This window comes from Ambystoma mexicanum, chromosome 2p, assembly GCF_040938575.1.
Source record: "Ambystoma mexicanum isolate Mex_15411 chromosome 2p, UKY_AmexF1_1, whole genome shotgun sequence".
In the NCBI taxonomy this organism is placed as follows: domain Eukaryota; kingdom Metazoa; phylum Chordata; class Amphibia; order Caudata; family Ambystomatidae; genus Ambystoma; species Ambystoma mexicanum.
Window position 1 is genome coordinate 810,850,307 of NC_090923.1, and position 17,819 is coordinate 810,868,125.

The following is a 17,819-nucleotide window of genomic DNA, read 5'->3' on the forward strand; positions in this document are numbered from 1 at the left end:
CGTTGTCACACTGCCCGGAGACTTGACTCCATTGAGAGTGCAGAAACTCTTGCAGTGGGCACATGTGGAGTCTGCAGCTCTGAAGCAAGGGGATGCACGATTACCTCATGCCCAAGAAAGACTTCAATGTCCAGACTAAAGTTACTATCTTTGGCGCCAATTACTAAATGTGGCCGCTATGCTCTGGATTTGCTCTAGGGAGAGTCGTACCTTTGAACGGTTGTATTAAAGGCTGCCCCAGAAACTCGATACAGCTTAATGGAGTCCTGACGACTTCTTGTAACTGATTGAAAAGCCCAATAATGTTAAGCACTGCTCTGTGCTCTTTGTATCTTGTTGGCCATGTTCCAGTGTGGGTGCGTGAACCAGTCATTCGTCGAGGTAAGCTTAGGCATAAATCCCCTCCTTCCTAACATTTCCTGCAACCGGCACCAGGCAATCGGGGAAGATTCTTAGGATATGATATGATATTGCATTTATAACGCACCTATACACAAGTGTTTCAAGGCGCGACTGATTTTAAACTGAACGGGAGCACCTTCCATTGGTACTGCTGTCCTACCACCACGAAGAGAAGATATCCAGAGTACCTTGGGTGAATGGGTTTATTAAAGTAGGCATCTTCCAGGGCTAAGGACGAGAGAAGTCTTGCTATGAACCTGATCCGGATTCTTTTGAAGAGTAATCATCTGGAATGTTTGGGACCTACGGAACTTGTTCAAGACTATGAAGTCCAGGGTGGACTTTTTTCAGACCAGGAAGAAACTTGATTATACGCCTTGATTACTTTGGTAATGAGGAATTTGCTCTATGTTCCTTTGATCAGTAGTATCTCTACTTCTCTTTCCTGCACATCCAGGTGTTTTCCTACCCTGAAGGTGGGAGGAGTGATAGTGGCTTTGTTAGGAATTCCAAAGTCTGGCAGTGCGCCACTATGGATAGCACCCATTGGTCTGTCATTTCCCCCATTGATCTATGAAGGATGGCAGACATTCACCTCACCCCCCACTAGAGAGTTAAAGTGCAGAGGTGGATGATAACAGGAGTCAAGCTTGCTTGCCAGACGTGCCCTTGGCTTTGATGTGCCCCTTTGCCAGCTGCTGCCCCAGTATGAATGCGATCTTGAACTGTACCGATCTCCTATTTCGTAGGGGACTCCTCTATAAGACTGGGAGTGATAGGATGACGGGGAGCCTCTGACAGACACTGACTAATGATTTATGGAGCGAAAGGACTGGAAACGGTGCCTCTCCTGCAGGAAACCCAGAGACCCCCAAACCACGCAATACTAGTGTTACTTTTTATTGCACAAAAGTCCTTATCCTTCAAAGGGCATAACACTTACTGTGGCCCGAACCTCAGGCATGAAATTTGTAGCCTTCAACCAGCCTTGACAGTGAAGAACTGCTCCATTCATCATGCCTTTGCCTTAAGCCTGTGTCAGCGATATCCAAGGTGACTTTTAAAGTATGTCCGGACGCTGCCTCCCATCCTCTCAGCAGCACTAAAGACTCCTGCTTTTTATGCTCTGGCAGGAATGCAAGTATGGGCCCAATATTATACCACTAAGATGGCCAGAGAGATTGCAGCCTAAATAGTTGTTGAAGCTGTGGGGATGACTTGCTTCCCAAAGAAATCGAGTTGTCTGTATTCTCTGTCTGCAGGGACCACACACAGGGAGAGGATGGATTAGCCATCCTTGCAGCTGCAGTGGCCACTGAAAGTGGTCTCTGCTGGGCCCTTAACAGTTTTGGGGCGCTATCCAGCAAACTATATCTTTTGTCTGGCTGATGCCTTCTGGCCTTGGTCAAAGGGTCTAATTTGGCCCCTAAGCCATCCTCCCAAATGTCCTCCAGGATGGTTATGAACATTACTGTTGTCCTTTACCTGTCCCTATGCTGGTATGAGAAACCCTCTTTTCTCTGTTCTGTAGATGGCAGCTGAAACATCTTGGCTTATTCGCCATGTGGTGTAAAATGCCACAATATTGCCCGGGGGATTCTCGAGGGGCGTGTTCCTCTGCTCCCCATCCACTGAACATGGTCATCAAACTCATCTGTTGAAAGATGTGTTGAGGATAAATAAAGTTACTCATTGTAATGACTAGAGTACTCATCGTCCGCTTTTCTCCATCCTTGTGGGCATCCCCCAACATGGGGACGGTACCAGAACCTTTGGCAATGAAAAAGTGAGCTTCCCAATTAAATTTAGTATAGCGTGCAGGGTGCGGCCTCAGGTGTGGGAACGCCCCACTGAGGCCCACCCTCCGGCGCCTCACCTCAGGCCTCTTTGAACACACCGGATGCTTAAAGATACCTGGCTACACTTATTACCCATTAGCCATTGGCATACTAGCGGGGAAAAGTGGGTGGGACGTATGGAGGAAAGGGGAATATGGACTATGAGAACTCTAGTCACTACGGTGAGATACTTTAATTACTCATATGTCCAGTTCCCTTGCCTCCATCCTTGTGGGTGATCCCACCTAACAGGAACATAGGATGGAGCTGTGACAACCTACCTCATGTCTAGGATGAAGCAAAAAGGTTCTTCAGAACCGCCTGACCAAATTCTGCATCGCGCCTGCGGCTGGTGTCCAGCGAGTAGTGCTTACAGAAGGCAGACATTGAGGCCCAAGTAGCCACCTTGCTGATGACATCCCACAAAGCATGTTTCTGAAACGAGACGGCCGTGGCCTTAGCTCTGACCGCATGGGCATGAATCCCCTCAAGCACAGATTTGCCCATGGCCGTGTATGCCTCCAAAATGGCCTGAACCATCCAATGGGCGATGGAAGCCTTCGAAGCGTGAGAGCCGGGGGAGATGCCCCCAAAAGTTAAAAAAAATGCATCGGACCTCCTGAAGGATTTCATCCGGGAAAGATAAAACATGAGAACCCTCTTGAGGTCCAAGCAATGTAGGGTCATCTCTGCCTCTGACTGTGGGCTCGGGAAGAACACTCGCAGGCAGTTCTCTTGATTCAGATGGAACGGATAGACCACCTTGGGCAAGACGTTTGGGTGAGTGCGCAAGGTGACCATGTTGTTGTGAAACGTGGTTAAGGGCTTGCACAAACACAATGCCTGCAGCTCCCTAACCCTGAGCGCAGAGGTGAGAGACATCAATAAAACAGTCTTTAGCGTCACCAAGCAGATGTCCACAGAGGCTGTTGGCTTGAAAGGCTTGCGTTGCAAAGTTGCAAGAACCACAATGAGGTCCCAGACCGATGCGCCCTATGCACCGGAGGAAAAAGCCTAGACAACCCCTTAAGGTGGGCCTTAACCACTGGGTCGGCAGGGGAATTCTTGTAAGCCCCAATGGCTGCGAAATAGATGCAGCAAGTATCCATCTGAACTCCAGAACGAGTCAGGTGTGCTGAAAAGGCCAGTACGTCATCCAGAGGACAGGTGACAGGGTCCAGACCCTTGTTGCAAGCCCAATGGCAGAACCTAGTCCATTTGCTCTTATACTGGGACCGAGTCGAGGGCCTCCTAGCCTGCTGAATGATGTCCCAGTTCTCAACCAAAAAATTGAGCTTGCTGAAGCCTCAGCTGATCACAAACCAAGCCGCCAGGGCCAGTTTGGCCGGGTTCGGATGTTCCACTGCCCCGCCTTGCTGCATCTGGAAGCCCCTGCTGGGGATCGAAAGATTGATGGGACCCTGAGAGTACCACTGCAGCAGATCCGAAAACCAGCGTCTCGAAGGCCAGTGGTGGGCAACAGGATGAGGCTGCAACCCACAGAGGCCCAGAACTTGCAGACGGTCCGTTCGAGCAGATGAGTGGGCAGGAACGCATAACACCTGCGGCCGTGTCAACAAATCTGAAAGGCATCTCCCAGTGACCCCTGATCCTGACCTACCCATGAAGCAAACTAGGGGCACTTGGCATTCCAGGGAGATGCGAATAAATCCAGGTCTGCGAACCCCCAATGCCGGAAAAGGGGCAATATGGAGTAGTTGTGCAACTCCCACTCGTAGGTGTTGAACCCCAAGCGACTGAACTGGTCAGCTTCTGCATTGCTGTCCCCCGGGAGGTGAACTGCCGAAAACCAAATCCCCTCTGTCAGGGCACATTCTCAGATCAAAACCGCCTCCATGCAGAGGAGGGGGGAGCGGGTGCCACCCTGCTTGTTCAGGTAAAACATTGTAGTAGAGTTGTCTGTCTTGACCAGAACAAGCAAGAACGCCTTAAGGGCCAGGACACTGCCCTGAGCTCGAATAGATTGATATGCAATAGGGCTTCCATCCTGGACCATGCTCCATGAATCTCATAGCCCTCCAGAGTAAGCCCCCCATCCAAGAGGGAGGAGTCCATCGTCACCACCAGGGTAAGTTGCAGTCAGATGAAGGGGGCTCCCACTGCCTCATTAGGAGTTTGCTGGTCCGGAACCAAGGGTGCCGGCAAGTTTCTGGATCAGCAAACTCTGAGTCTGCCTGCCGTGGCCGCTGTGCCTGGCAGGTATGACCATGCCGGGCGCAGGAGCCATGGTAGGCAGCAGCCAAGGTAGGCACACCCGTCACGGAAGCACCGGCACCGTTAGCAATGGTGCTGGTGCTTCCCGTGTCCCCACTCCCATAGAGTCCTACGGGGACTTACAATTTACAGGCACCTGACTTCCTGGCCGCCAGACTCGTAATCAGTCAGTGGCACTGGGAAGCCAGGTGCCGGAGGGTTACTGCCGGACTAGTAATCAGCCACCATCAAAGATCAGCCAGCAGGAGCAGTGGTATTTGGATCCTGTACGACTGAGACCCTGTCTCCTGATCCCAATTGGCCGCCAGGTGGAGCTGCGGCAAGAGTGCTGTACAGTGAGAACGCAAGAGCCAATAAAGCCCAGAATGTGCTGGAACCACCATGTTGAGATAGTCGCGTTGGCCAGAAAGTGTCCCACCACCTTGCGGAGAGACATAAGTCTCTTGGGCGTGGGAACACCTGCTGAATGGTAGTGTTCCAACACAACCCTAGGAAGACCAGTTCCTGAGATGGGCATAACTGTTATTTCCTCTGGTTGAGGGAAAACTCCAGTTGATGAAGGACATCCACCAATCTTTAACAGGAGTCACTGCTTCTTGGCCTCAGAGGTGGGGGCAGAGGAGGGTGAGCAGAAAAACCCACACAACATCCCCTGCTGCTTCCACACCATCCTTCTCATCTTGACCCTAAGGCACAACCCTCTGCTCAGCTGTGTCGATGTGAGAGACCGAAGACTCCATGATATCCTGTGCAATGGCTCGGGCATCTGCCAGACCAGCCTTGAAGGAGGCTTGCTTGTCCGAAGGGAGGTCGAGAAGAAATTCCTTGAGCTCCTGCCACAGCTTCTGGTTAGCCGCAGCCAAGAGGGCGTCCATGTTGGCTTGCCGCAGATCCAGTCCTGGGATGGAGTAACAGCTCTTTCCCAAGGACTCAAGGGCTTTGTCTTCCTCTGAGAGGCAACCGGAGGTGGCTCCCGTGGAGGAAGATGATGAAGACAATGGTTTATAAAACATCAAGGCCGCAGCCACCACAGAGGAATGGGGCTGCGGATGGGAGGCAGGGAGGATTGGCTCCCTGTCCGTCAGCCTAAACCTGCGGTCCAACTTCTTGTTCATCTGGGTGTTGAACCTGGGCTTCTTCCATACCTTTTGTGCCACCTGCAGGACATCCCTTTGGAGGGGGATACCAGACTGGATCATGGTACATTTCCCCAAGACCTCTGCTAGCACACCCTACCCCTGGGGGACTTCCTCTGGAAGAGGGACCCCCAAGAATTCTGCCAGGCCCTGAAGGCAGCCATGAAAGGCCTTAATGGATGCTGAGGGCTCATCACCCTGAGCGTCATCGTCTGCATCGTCGCCATCGCCCTCTCCCCTCTTTTTCACATCCCCAGGGGATGGTGGGGACAACCCTGGCCCGGAGCCGCAGACAGGTCCATCGACTGTTGAGGGGGAGGCGTTGGTGGTACAGTAGGAGATGGAGGGGTCAGAATGATTGCTAGGGCCTGACCCAGTGGAGGGACTAGCACCGGAACTGGGAGCGCAGGAGGAATGGGAGGTGTACCCAGAGGAGGGGGCCGTGGCAGTACCACCTGCGGGATGACCTCCTCAGGAGTCCCTTCATCTGAGGGGAATGCATAAGGAAGAGGAAGCGCTTGAATAAGCGGTCCTCACAAGCTGCCGGGTCCTCAGGGGCCCGGCCCTCTGAGGCGCTGTGCCTCCACTCCTGGTCAAAGTGCTGAGGCGCCTGGTGCATGTAGCCATATGTGTAGAAGTTTCACTGAGGGGGACCAAAAACCTGCACCGTAGGATCCGCTGCCGCTTCCAGAGAGAAGGGGGCTGGGATCATCCTGCAAAGCCCATTCGATGGGCGAAAGCACTGGTGGGCCCTCAGCTGGATCCAAGATAGCTGCCTGCCTGGCAGGCTCCACCACTTGCTGCTCTGCCATTTTCAAACCTTGCGCCACACCCTGGGTGGGAGGACGTGGAGGCTCTGAGCCAAGAGAGGAGTCAGACACGAGGGGATACAGCTTGGGTATTTGACCCGAAGCAGAGGCATCAACCTCAGAGATCACTCTGATTGGCGCTGAGCCCTCAGCCGGACAGCCGGTAGTCGTAACGCCCTGATCTACCAACCTCAGAGCGAGCTCCAGTTGGCTGGACATCCTCGGTACCTGAGCTGGTACCCGTGCTGGATCTAGCCGCGGACAGACTCTTGGAGGTTGCACTCGATAATCCCTTAGCCCCTGGAGTAGATTACCCCCTGGAGTAGAAGAAGAGGACAATCTTGATTGCCCTTCAGAGGACAGCCTGGTAGGGCCCCTGAGCCCCTCAGTTTGGGAGCCGGTAGCCTGGACGGCCTCAGGTCTATCCCCGGAGCCCACAGAAGAGCCCCCAGACCCCTCAGTTTGGGAGCCGGTAGCCTGAGAGGCATCGGGCCTGCCAGTACCTTAATCAGAGGAACCCCGATTCGTGGGAACCCCGGGGAAGGAGTTGCAGCGCTGTGGAGTGGTGCTGAACAGAGGGCCTACCTTGTCCCAATGAGTGTTCCTGGAGATAAAGTCCTTAAGGTGGGGGCGGAGAAGAAGTGTGGAAGATCTCCCTCCACTGCGACAAACCATTCTTCAATGCCTTGTGACCGAGAGCGCTGCAGGCCGAACATGAGTCCCAACGGTGGTCGGGCCCCAAACACTCAAGATAGAGTGCATAGGGATCTGAGGTCGGGAAGGAGCGGTTGCATGAGGCACATCTTGTGAATTCTCCTGCAGCTGACATGCGCTGGGGGAGGCGAGGCACCGAAGGGAAGTGAAATAGAATTGAAAAAACAAATGGGAAGCAAGCGGAAAGCTAGACAAGTCTCTGCGCTGGTCTGACACTGTACGTGCAGAAAAAGGGACTGAGGTGAGGTGCCCGAGGGCAGAGCCTCGGCGGCGCATTCCCACGACCAAGGCGTGCTATACTAAATTTAAAGGGGAAGCTCCGTTTTTAACTGCCAAAGGTTCCAGTACCGTCCCTATGTTGGGGGACGCCCACAAGGATGGAGAAAAAAGGACAGAACGTATGAGTATGTTATGTTGTGCAGTGTTTTCGTCCAAGCTCTTCTCTGGTCGGAGTTTCCCTACTATGTTGCCGACTTGGGGCCCAATGTTTGAGCTGTGGGTGCATCTCCAGAATAGGCTCAGGCCTTTGAGGGATGTTCAGCACCTTCGTCTGTAATTCGACCACTGAAGTTTAAAAAAAACATGGACAAATAATGTGCCATTGGCTCCAAAGCCAGTCTCAGTGGTCTATGAGGTGCCATTGGTTGCGACAGTTGTTTTGGAGGCTGCCAGCCCGGCCCTCTTTCTTGTAACTCCTCCTCTCCCTCTTCGGAGCTCGCCTCCCCTGGCATCTCGTGTTTCAGAACATCCTCTGGAGGGATGCTAAGGGCTCTGAAATGATGGGAGAAACATATGGTCTCAGCATAAAATGCCTTGCTTTGGTCTCCTCGGGGACCCATGTAACCAATGAGCCAAGCTTTCTTTAGATTTTGGCCTTGATGGATTTGGTGTATGTATTTGAGGTTGTATTGACACAGGGCCACTATTGATGAGGTGGTAGTCGAAGTCTTTCGCCTCGTTGACAGAGGCATCTGTAAGGACTTACTTGTCAACAGTGCCGTAGACATCTGGGATGCCGTTTGACTCGCGGACATAGTCGCTGCCATCGAGTGCTTCATGGACACATCTTTAATCAACAACATTGATGACTGCTGCCGTTTCTGACCCGTATGGGATTAAGAAGCAGCCTTTTCAGGCTGGGAGGGCTTATATGAGACCTTTTGAGCATGGGTGGTATCTTGGCCTTGTTGGTGTAGCTTGAAAGATTTCCTTCAAAACAGTGAAGAAAGTGAAAACTCTGGAGCGGAACTCCAACTCTGAACCTGTGGTAAAGATTCTGAAAAGGGCCTCCAAGGTGGAGGTAATGGAGAGAGCAAGTTGGCTAGAGGGCAAATGGATCAAAATGAGAACACTACAGTGGAAATGCGTTGTTCATCTGCATTGGATCAATCATAGATTCACATATTATGAATAGGTTTACATGCCATGCTTTCCAAAACCGACTTCCCAACAGAGGTGTCCTTTCTGTGTTCCGTGTCCAAGTAACCATGCCTGGTGAAAGTGTGCAGTACTCTCCATGGGGGCCCTTTTGAAACACCCTGTAGAGAGATTCATGCCAAAAATAGCTGCTGTGTTCCAAATCGCTTTTGAGGAATGTTCTGTTTCTATTCCCGTAATAGCTATATTAGTCTTTTTATGCAACAGACTTCTGCAGAGGCCAATCAATCACGCTTTTTCCCGGATTTGAAATTGCCAGTCTTTTGTTGTTGGTGCAAAATTCTTCAAACAACTCAGTTGGGTTAAAATTTGGTTTGTAATTATAATGGTTCTTGGAAAGAATATGTGTGGGAATTGTTAACAGTATGTTTGAATCGCTCCCATCTTGTGGCCATTCTTGCAACAAGAAATGCTGTATTTGATTAAAACATGTGTCAGAATTGTCTGGTGTATGGTTCAAAGGAAGCCCCATTAACTACGACTGGGTTTGACTTTGATGTTGCCAGAGCCTTTCTTATTGAAGGGAATTTGCGAAACAGGGCTTTTATAATCACGCATTACTATTTTTAGAGACTACTGAAGGTTGACCTGCAGTTCTTGTGCAACATGAAATCACCACTAAATGTACCTTGACAAAGGCTTACAATCAGGCACATTTTTCCAAATGCAAACAGTTACGAATCGCTGTCATTCATTTCAGATGATCTTACTGTTGATTCAGCCACTGCCTCGTGACTGGGTTACCGAATTCCAGAGACAAGTCCAAATGTCCAAATTGCAAAATCAAAGATGCCACGCTTTCAGTGTCAGGGTATCTGAGTTTTGCTAAAGGACCTACCCATTGTCTACCTACAAAAGGGTTTAAAAATTACAATGACCATCAGATCATAAGAACGGGTGATCCCGTACAAGACCATTAAAAGCATCAGGATCAACAGAATACAAAAGACAATATCTCCGACCAGACTTATCACAAACGCTTCCTCTAGACTCCTGCTTGTTGTAACTTGCTAGTGAAGAACAAGCAGTTTTGGTTTAGGAGCATTGTAAAAAGATCTATGCTGGGGTTCCCTGACTATGCAAAGTGATGCATCATGCCAGGGAGCTCTACCATACTAATTACAAGAAAGGGATAAGCACAGACATTGTATTCTTCTAAATCAACATCCTACTAGACATTAGCTTTTTTAGACAAGTGCCCCAATTAGTGTTCATGTTTAGTTTTGATTTTTCAGACACAATCTTGGTAGATAACTCACGGGTTAAGGTTATGACATTGGGTAAACCTGCAATTCACAAGTTCAAATCACAACAGTGGCGACTCAGCCCTTCAGTCATCAGAGATCAATAAAAGGAGAACCATTAAATTAGGTAATAACGGCTGTTATTACAGAGGTAGCAAGAAGCACTATGCAAACATGTATTATTATCTATTTCAAGAAAAACTGCTAAAAGTATGATGTCAAATTTTTGTTGCAGGGAGGAAAAGAAAGTACATGCAGGGCAAACCAATATGTAAAACAGAACACGTATACTCATAAAAATGTGAACATATGATTAGAAATAAAAAGTGGAAAGAAATGGAACGTGTTAATGTACTGAATGATCAAAAATCCATATTTCCCAGATATATCTGTAAGTTTGCTTTTTACTTTAATATGTAAAAGTTATATAGTAGGTTTAACATTATAACAGATCCAATTTTGTTTTTTTTCCTTTTGTTTTTCATGTTAGAACTTTGCAGTCCTAAAACAAGAGCTTTCCATCAAAGTCTAGTTTTATAAGATAAATGCACCACAACTACTTTCTCTTTGTAATGTGTAAAGTGTTTTCACAACAAAATGTGTTATTTGTTGATATAGCATTTACTTTTCTTTACAATGCATGTATACCACAAAAATCATGGAGTTAGACAACGATTTATAATTTAACAATTTCCAAATGATATGTGTATAATGGTGATTAATAAAACTTGCTGGAAAACTATAATTATTTTTATGTAAAATGTCTTGATGAATTAAGGTTTCTTTTCTGTGCATTGATAGAACTTTGTTTGTTAGACATGGGGATTATGTATAACGCTTTTCTATTTAAGGAGTGTGGGATGACCTAAAATCTATGTTAATTCTATGTACAGATTTATATAACACTCCCTCCACCCCCGATGAAGGGATTTTTGCCGTAAGATGTTGAGCCTTTCTGTTAATAATATATGCCTATACACTGCGAGATTTTCATGATAATTTACATCACCATTGAATATTAAATGTATGCGTCAAATACTTTTGTTTAAATTAATTGTTGAATATTGAAATTAGGGATGTCACGATATTGATTTTTTGACGGTATGATAACCTTCATTTGAAATGACGGTATACCGCGGTTATTGCAGTATAGTGCGCACGTGTGTTTATAAACATGGTGGACACCAACAGTTCTGCAAGGAATTTAGTAATCAAACAGGAGAATAATTAGCAAAGAATCCTACCATGTAAAGACCAGAGCAATATCGTGTCTGCCCGAGTATAGTGGTACAGCCCCCCACAAGCTGCATAAGGGACTAACAAATTACATAGTATGGGCAAAGAGAGGGAGCTTTACCTGATAAGAGAATCACGTTTTCAAGTTTTCCCTGTCATCAGGGGAAAGGCACCAGGGACTAAGTCCCAGGCACCAGCAAACACAACAGGGAATCCTACATGGCACTAGTACCCGAGGGTGCAAAGTACTGCCTAGCACCAGCAACTGCATTCTGCCATTAGAGACCGAGGAGCAGTGCCTGGCCACACACTGGACGACAACACTTTTTGTCATACAACATAATTGAAATTAGAACGTACTATTTATTGCACAGGCTTGTTACTGCCTTGCAAGGCCACACACGGCAATCACTTAACCACCAAAAGTGACCATGATGCTCATTCAAAAACAAATCACTTATATAAATACAGGTCTCTAAACGAAAACCATTCCCAAGAGACAAGTAAGGGAGGATGGATCAGTGGTCGAAGTGTGCGAAAAGAAGTAGTGGAGCTATGCTTCCTGCTGACTTGAACCACGCTCCCCCAAACCCCATCGTCCCACTCCCTCCCACACGCAATTCAAAACCCCAAACAAGACACCTGCTGTTTAAGGGAATGTTGAGTGCAGTGCATTCATGCATTGAGGTGCAAATTTCAACTTCTACCTACACATTTATTTTAAGATGAAACCATTCCGGATTGGTTTCTTTTTAAAATAAAAGCATGGGAAAAGTAAAACGTTTAAAATAAAGTATAGGAGCACCGCTCCCGCCCACCACAGCCACACAACTGAATTGAAACACAGGTTTTCAAGGAATGGAAAAAAAAAAACACATATAAACTGAGCTTTTAACTTTTGCATTTCATGACCGTAGTATCGGCATTGGCAATGCAAAGATCTCTGTTCATATGCCATGTGGGACCCAACAGTAATGAAATGCAAAAATAGAAATTAACATTCGTGCGTTTGCTGACAGATTGCCATAGAACTTGGCCAGGCCCAGGGATGAAACGACTGGTGAATTATAAGGCTGGCTTACCTTTAAGTGTGAGGTGCCTTGGGGTGTGCTGAAATCGCACACTAGCAGCAGAATCTTAAGAGGTTCTGTGTCACTCTGCAGACTTCAGGGAAACTCAGGCACATAAAGTGAGTGCTTTACTCCAACACGACCTGCGCACTAGTGGTCGCATGCATTTAATGTAGAAAAGCACAGGCACAGCTGAGACATCACGACCCTTACCCGGGTCAGACAGCAGACGCAGACTTTCTAATAGTTCCTATACTTTTATTTAAAAAAGAAAATATTCCGGAGCGGTTTAATTATAAAGTAAAAGTATAGGAACAGTGAAATGCAAAAAAGAAAAGCATGGGAGCACTGCTCCTGCACACTTCGACCACTGCATGTGGTACAGACAACAGGTCTCAGAACCTGACAGACTGTCAGTCACCCCAACTATTGGGAACATTGGTGAATGTATGAACCCTAAAGTAGGAAGTCCACCCTCGTACCACTTAATTGCAACTCAATAGGCACATCTCCTTTAGCTCAGTTTGGGACACTATCACACACCCCTTCTCGTGCTTCCAACTGCAATGCCATTCTTTTTTCTCCCGCAGCACTAGTAGAACCCTCCTCTATTTACGACCTGCTCATTAAACAACATGTCCTTCATTATCAGTCTATGGAGCGTGCAGCTCAGGGGACAGTTTGTTACGAGCTGGTGCTGACAACTTAGTGTGACAGCCAAATTTCCTTGCGTGATGCACCCAAATCGGTTCAATTGTTTAAAAATATAGAATTTCAAATAATAGTAGATAGATAATAACAACACATTTAAGTAGCAATCACACGTATTAAGGGGGCATTAATCATACAGCACTAGATTTGAACAAAGGGGGAGAAGCAGGACAGAGGGAAAGAAGGCCATGAGAAGGGAGGGAAGAAAAAGAGGATAGCAGTCCTGGTTTGGGGGCTGCTTACCTTCTTGGAACCTTGGAAATCCGTGGCACAGCACGTAGAGTTTGGAAGTGTGACAGCAGGGTATGCAGCCCAAACAGTGACACGTGCACGATTCAGGAATGTTCCAGCCTGGGCCTGGGCCCGGGCAAACTCCACCCCCTTCACTCCCAGGCTGCTAAGGCCAGCCCAGCCTGAGCCTGGTCAAACTCCACCTCCTTCACTCCCAGGCTGCTAAGGCCAGCCCGGCCTGGGCAAACTCCACCTCCTCCCACTCCCATGCTTGCTGAAGCCAGCCCAGCCCAGCTTGGGCCCGGGCAAACTCCACCTCCTCCAGGGAGTCCAGGCTCCCTGAAGCCAGCCCAGCCTGGGCCCGGGCAAACTCCACCTCCTCCAGTCCCCCAGGTTCAGTGAACAACACAGCCAGCCCAGCCCTATTTGCAATGCATTAATTGAAGTGCACTGCAGTACACGTGGAAAACAAAAACAGGCTTGCTGAAGCCAGCCTGGGCCCAGGCAAACTCCACCACCTCCAGTCCCCCAGGTTCAGTGAACAACACAGCCAGCCCAGCCCTATTTGCAATGCATTAATTGAAGTGCACTGCAGTACACTTGAAAAACAAAAACAGGCTTGCTGAAGCCAGCCCAGCCTGGGCCCAGGCAAACTCCACCTCCTCCAGTCCCCCATGTTCAGTGAACAACACAGCCAGCCCAGTCCCATTTGCAATGCATTAATTGAAGTGCACTGCAGTACACGTGGAAAACAAAAAAAGGCTTGCTGAAGCCAGCTCAGCCCAGCCTGGGCCCGGGCAAACTCCACCTCCTCCAGTCCCCCAGGGTCAGTGAACAACACACAGCCAGCCCAGCCCTATTTGCAATGCATTAAATGAAGTGTATTCACTCGGTTTACCGTTACAAACACAGTAACGGTTATTGAAGCAAAATGAAATTGACAACGGTGTTTATACCGGTATACCGGTTTACCGTTACAACCCTAATTGAAATATTAAATATATGTTTAATAAGTAGTCACACACAACACATGGAAGCCAACAACCTCCTTCAGCCCTACCTACCAATCTGGCTTCAGACCCACATGCAGCATGGAAACAGCTACCATCAAGGTTAATGACGATACCCTCTTAACATCCTCGATGATTGACATCCCTGCCTCCTAGCTCTCCAAGACCTCACAGCAGAATTCAACACAGTAGACCACCAGATACTCACTGACATTATACATCTCCACTTGGGTATCAACAAGATCATCCTCACCTAGTTGAAATCCTACCTTGCTAATCACAACCTATTCATCCAAATGGATTCCTCCAGGTCACCAACTATACCCATCAACCGTGGAGTCCCGCAAGCAGCCCTACACAGAAGGGGTGTATCAGCCACTTGTACTCCCTAAAAATAGGCAAATACTCCCCAAAAACAAAAATGGGGAGTAAAAATACTCCCACCAAAAAATGGGTTCAAAAATGTATTGAGTCTTTGGAATGCGCGCTTTCAAAATAATTACGTAAGACTTTTGGGGTTGAAAAATATTTTTTTTTAATTATGTATTGTGAAAAAACAATTTAGTGGTTTAGTTAATATATTTGCTAAATCTAAAAAAAAAAAGAAATAGAAATGGTTTCAGAATGCTTTCCTTCTGACTTCTGTAAGTTGTACCAGACAATTTAGTTAAGAATTCACAGATTGTCTGTAGGTTCCTTTTAGGGTTCCTTTTAATTCAGTTTCACAATAATGTTCTTGTTCATCCACGTCAGACAATTCGGTTAAAGTGCACCAATCGCCTGAGGGTTCCTGTTAGCGTTCCTGTTGCTATCATTTCTCAAAATTGTTTTTATATATCCTTTTGTGGAACTGGTCACTGAAAATCCTTGAAAAAACTCAACACTTCTTTCCCCGCTTTAAGGTCTAAAGCGGTTCTTCAGGAGGTAGGTTGACTAGAATGTCAAAGCTGTTGAAGTAGTGATTGGCTTGGTTTAATGATGCATGTATTGGTTCCTACTGTATTATTTTGGGAGTGTAAGGATCCTAAGTGAAATGTTGATTGGTCCTTGGAAAAAGCAAGGGCCCGGTTGATGGAAGAGTTTGTCTCTTGTTGATGTGGATATTTGAGAATATTGCATTGTTAAAAATGGGAAACAGACACATATGACATTGTGCTCCTGCTTGCACTCACACAGCTCTATGAATATGTTTGGTCCAGCAGTGCGCATAGTAGCATAGGAATAAACTGCTATTATGAATGCGTGATTAGAAGATGTAAACATGTATCTTTTAATCTGTATGCATAACTAGGTGCAAAGAAATAATTATTCCAAAAACATTTCCGTTTACTAGATTAAACATATTTTACTGCCAACTTTAAAAAATAGGGAGTAATAGCTCATCCGGAGTACTGTTCCAAAGGATCTATTCTCTCCCCAGTGATCCTCAACCTTTACATAGAACTGAGCAGAACCCTCCTGGCTGCAACATACACGTCCATCAATACACAGATGGCGTGCATCTCTACCTAAGATATCCTTCATTGAAGACAACGACAGGCTCAATGCCTGCCTCACATTGATGCAGTCCTGGATGTCTACTGCTTACTTGAAAGTCAATCCCTCCAAAACTAAATTCCTACTGCTGACCAAAAACACCGAACACCCTGGCATCAAGAGCTGGCTTGCTACTGGCTTTCTGCTATGAACCTCGAGGGCTTCACACCCCAGCTGACCATCTGTACCAGGTCCCTTTGGTTCCACGTTGATAGACACCTCTCCTGCAGAAAATCAAGCCCTTCATCCCAGAAAACAAGTTTGGTTCTGCTGTGCATGCCTTGGTCCTCTCCCACTTGGATTGTGGCAATTTCCTACTGGAAGGCCTTCTGTGACTGCCCTGCACCCCAGTACTCACATGACTAAGCCAATTTGACAACACCACCCACAACCCTCATCGAACTGCACTGGCTCCCGCAGAAAGCACAAATCATCTTCAAATCCTGCTGCATCATCTACAAGGCTGTTGCCCTGAAGTCCCCAAGCTACCTCACTGAGAAGCTCAGCATCTCTTTAACTCTGCTGGTGCAGGAAGGGAAGAGCCAGAAGACAGACCTCTGTCTACATCCTCAGACTCTGGAACTTCCTCCCCATCAACACCAGATTCACCCCTAACGTCTACATTTCAGGAAGAAGCACAAGACCCTCCTTTTCAAGGAATGGCTCCCATCTAACTCCCTAACACCTTGGTCCACACTCCCTCCATTCCCCACCCCACCTGAGAGTGGGTGAACTGCTCTTCCCCGTTACTTCCCTCGTTGCTTGTAGATCCCTTTCTGCCAAATTTCCCACCTTCCCCTTGCCCACTGTTAGCTTCCCACACCCTTGTATCTCTGCTTCCCTCACAGTGTCCTTTCCCATAAGACCTACAAAATGCTCTGTTGCTTCCTGAAGCTAGGTCTGTGCACAATAAATACCCTAATAATGATGATAGTTATAATAATCAAAAAATTGTTAAAATGTGTCTGATCTATCAGTATAACGGTATGCCAGGACAAAGCCTTGTTAATCCAAACAGCTATATTCAGATAGTTCCTACTGCTGGGAACATTATGCAAAGCACCCCAAATGTGTAAATTATAGTCCTGAATTCAATTAACATGATACACAATTGAAGTGCAAATTCGAGCAGCCTGATTATACATCTAACAGTAAGAGGATATCCTACCTTTTTGCTGAAGGGAACACTGTCCAGATTTCAAATGGCACCCTGAATACAAATGGTTCCCACTAGGAAAGAGGAGAAGAAAGTACAAGCTGCTTAAGTCAATATGTAAAACAAACACTTTTACTTTCAAACATGCGATGATAATGTTAGAACTAAAAGTTCAAAAACATTTGATTGTGCTGATGTTCAGGATTATCAAAAACTATTTTCAGCACTCGTTTCAGGAGAGGAATGAGACAAATTAAAAAATAGATTGAAATTGTCAACGCCACTTTACAAGTACAATCTCTAAAACGTCATAACGAACAAATAAAACAACCAAAAATGTTCTACACTCATGTCTCTGAGGTTGGCAACTTTTCTAGCCAATATCCTCATTGGGAAGCTGTGATAAGATTTAGATCAATGTATTGACCTTCATCAACATCCGCCAAGAGGCTCGACCCAATGCATGGTGGATTTTAAGCATGTTCATGCTTGAGTAGTAAACTTAAAATACGTTTGATGAATATCATTAATAACTGGAAAATAATCACCTGCCTAGAAAAAAGGAACATTGAATACCGACAGGTCTGTCAGAACCCAAATAGCATCACCCACAAAATATTTTTGTGATTATCAATATGTGCCAGAGGAGATTCTTAATGCAATCAAATTCACTGTCCAAGATTCACTTCACAGTGCATTAAATGGGAGTTTATAACTACAGTATTCCCAACCGTACGATATGCCTACCTCCTGTCCCTACGTGGGAGAGTGTTAGGGAGAATTCTCTCTTTAGGCTGAATTTCCTAACCTAGTGAGTCCCCCAGCAGCTTTGCTGGATTTCTGGAGTTTGTTTTTTTCTCCTGCCAAGAGTGAGACTCTTTTTCTCCCACTTTTGGACATGATTTATGGTGTTCCTTTGAGTGTTAATGTGTTTTATGGGCTATGAGGTCCTTTACCCCATAGGGTCTCATGTGTTTTTCCTATGTGTGTTACACAGCACCCTCCGTGCAGCAACACAGGGGTGTCATAGTGACACCCCACCATAGACTCCATA

The 17,819-nt window shown here is 46.9% G+C and overlaps 1 long non-coding RNA gene across 8 annotated transcripts in view; it reads right to left on the bottom strand.

The window, feature by feature from the left end:
* Positions 1–17,819, bottom strand: part of LOC138566816 (uncharacterized) — a 355,734-nt gene that overhangs the window by 49,812 nt on the left and 288,103 nt on the right. For all 8 annotated transcript variants that reach the window (XR_011302025.1, XR_011302019.1, XR_011302021.1 and 5 more), the window contains one exon: positions 16,778–16,839. This is a non-coding gene — a long non-coding RNA (uncharacterized lncRNA). The remainder of the gene's footprint in view (positions 1–16,777; positions 16,840–17,819) is intronic.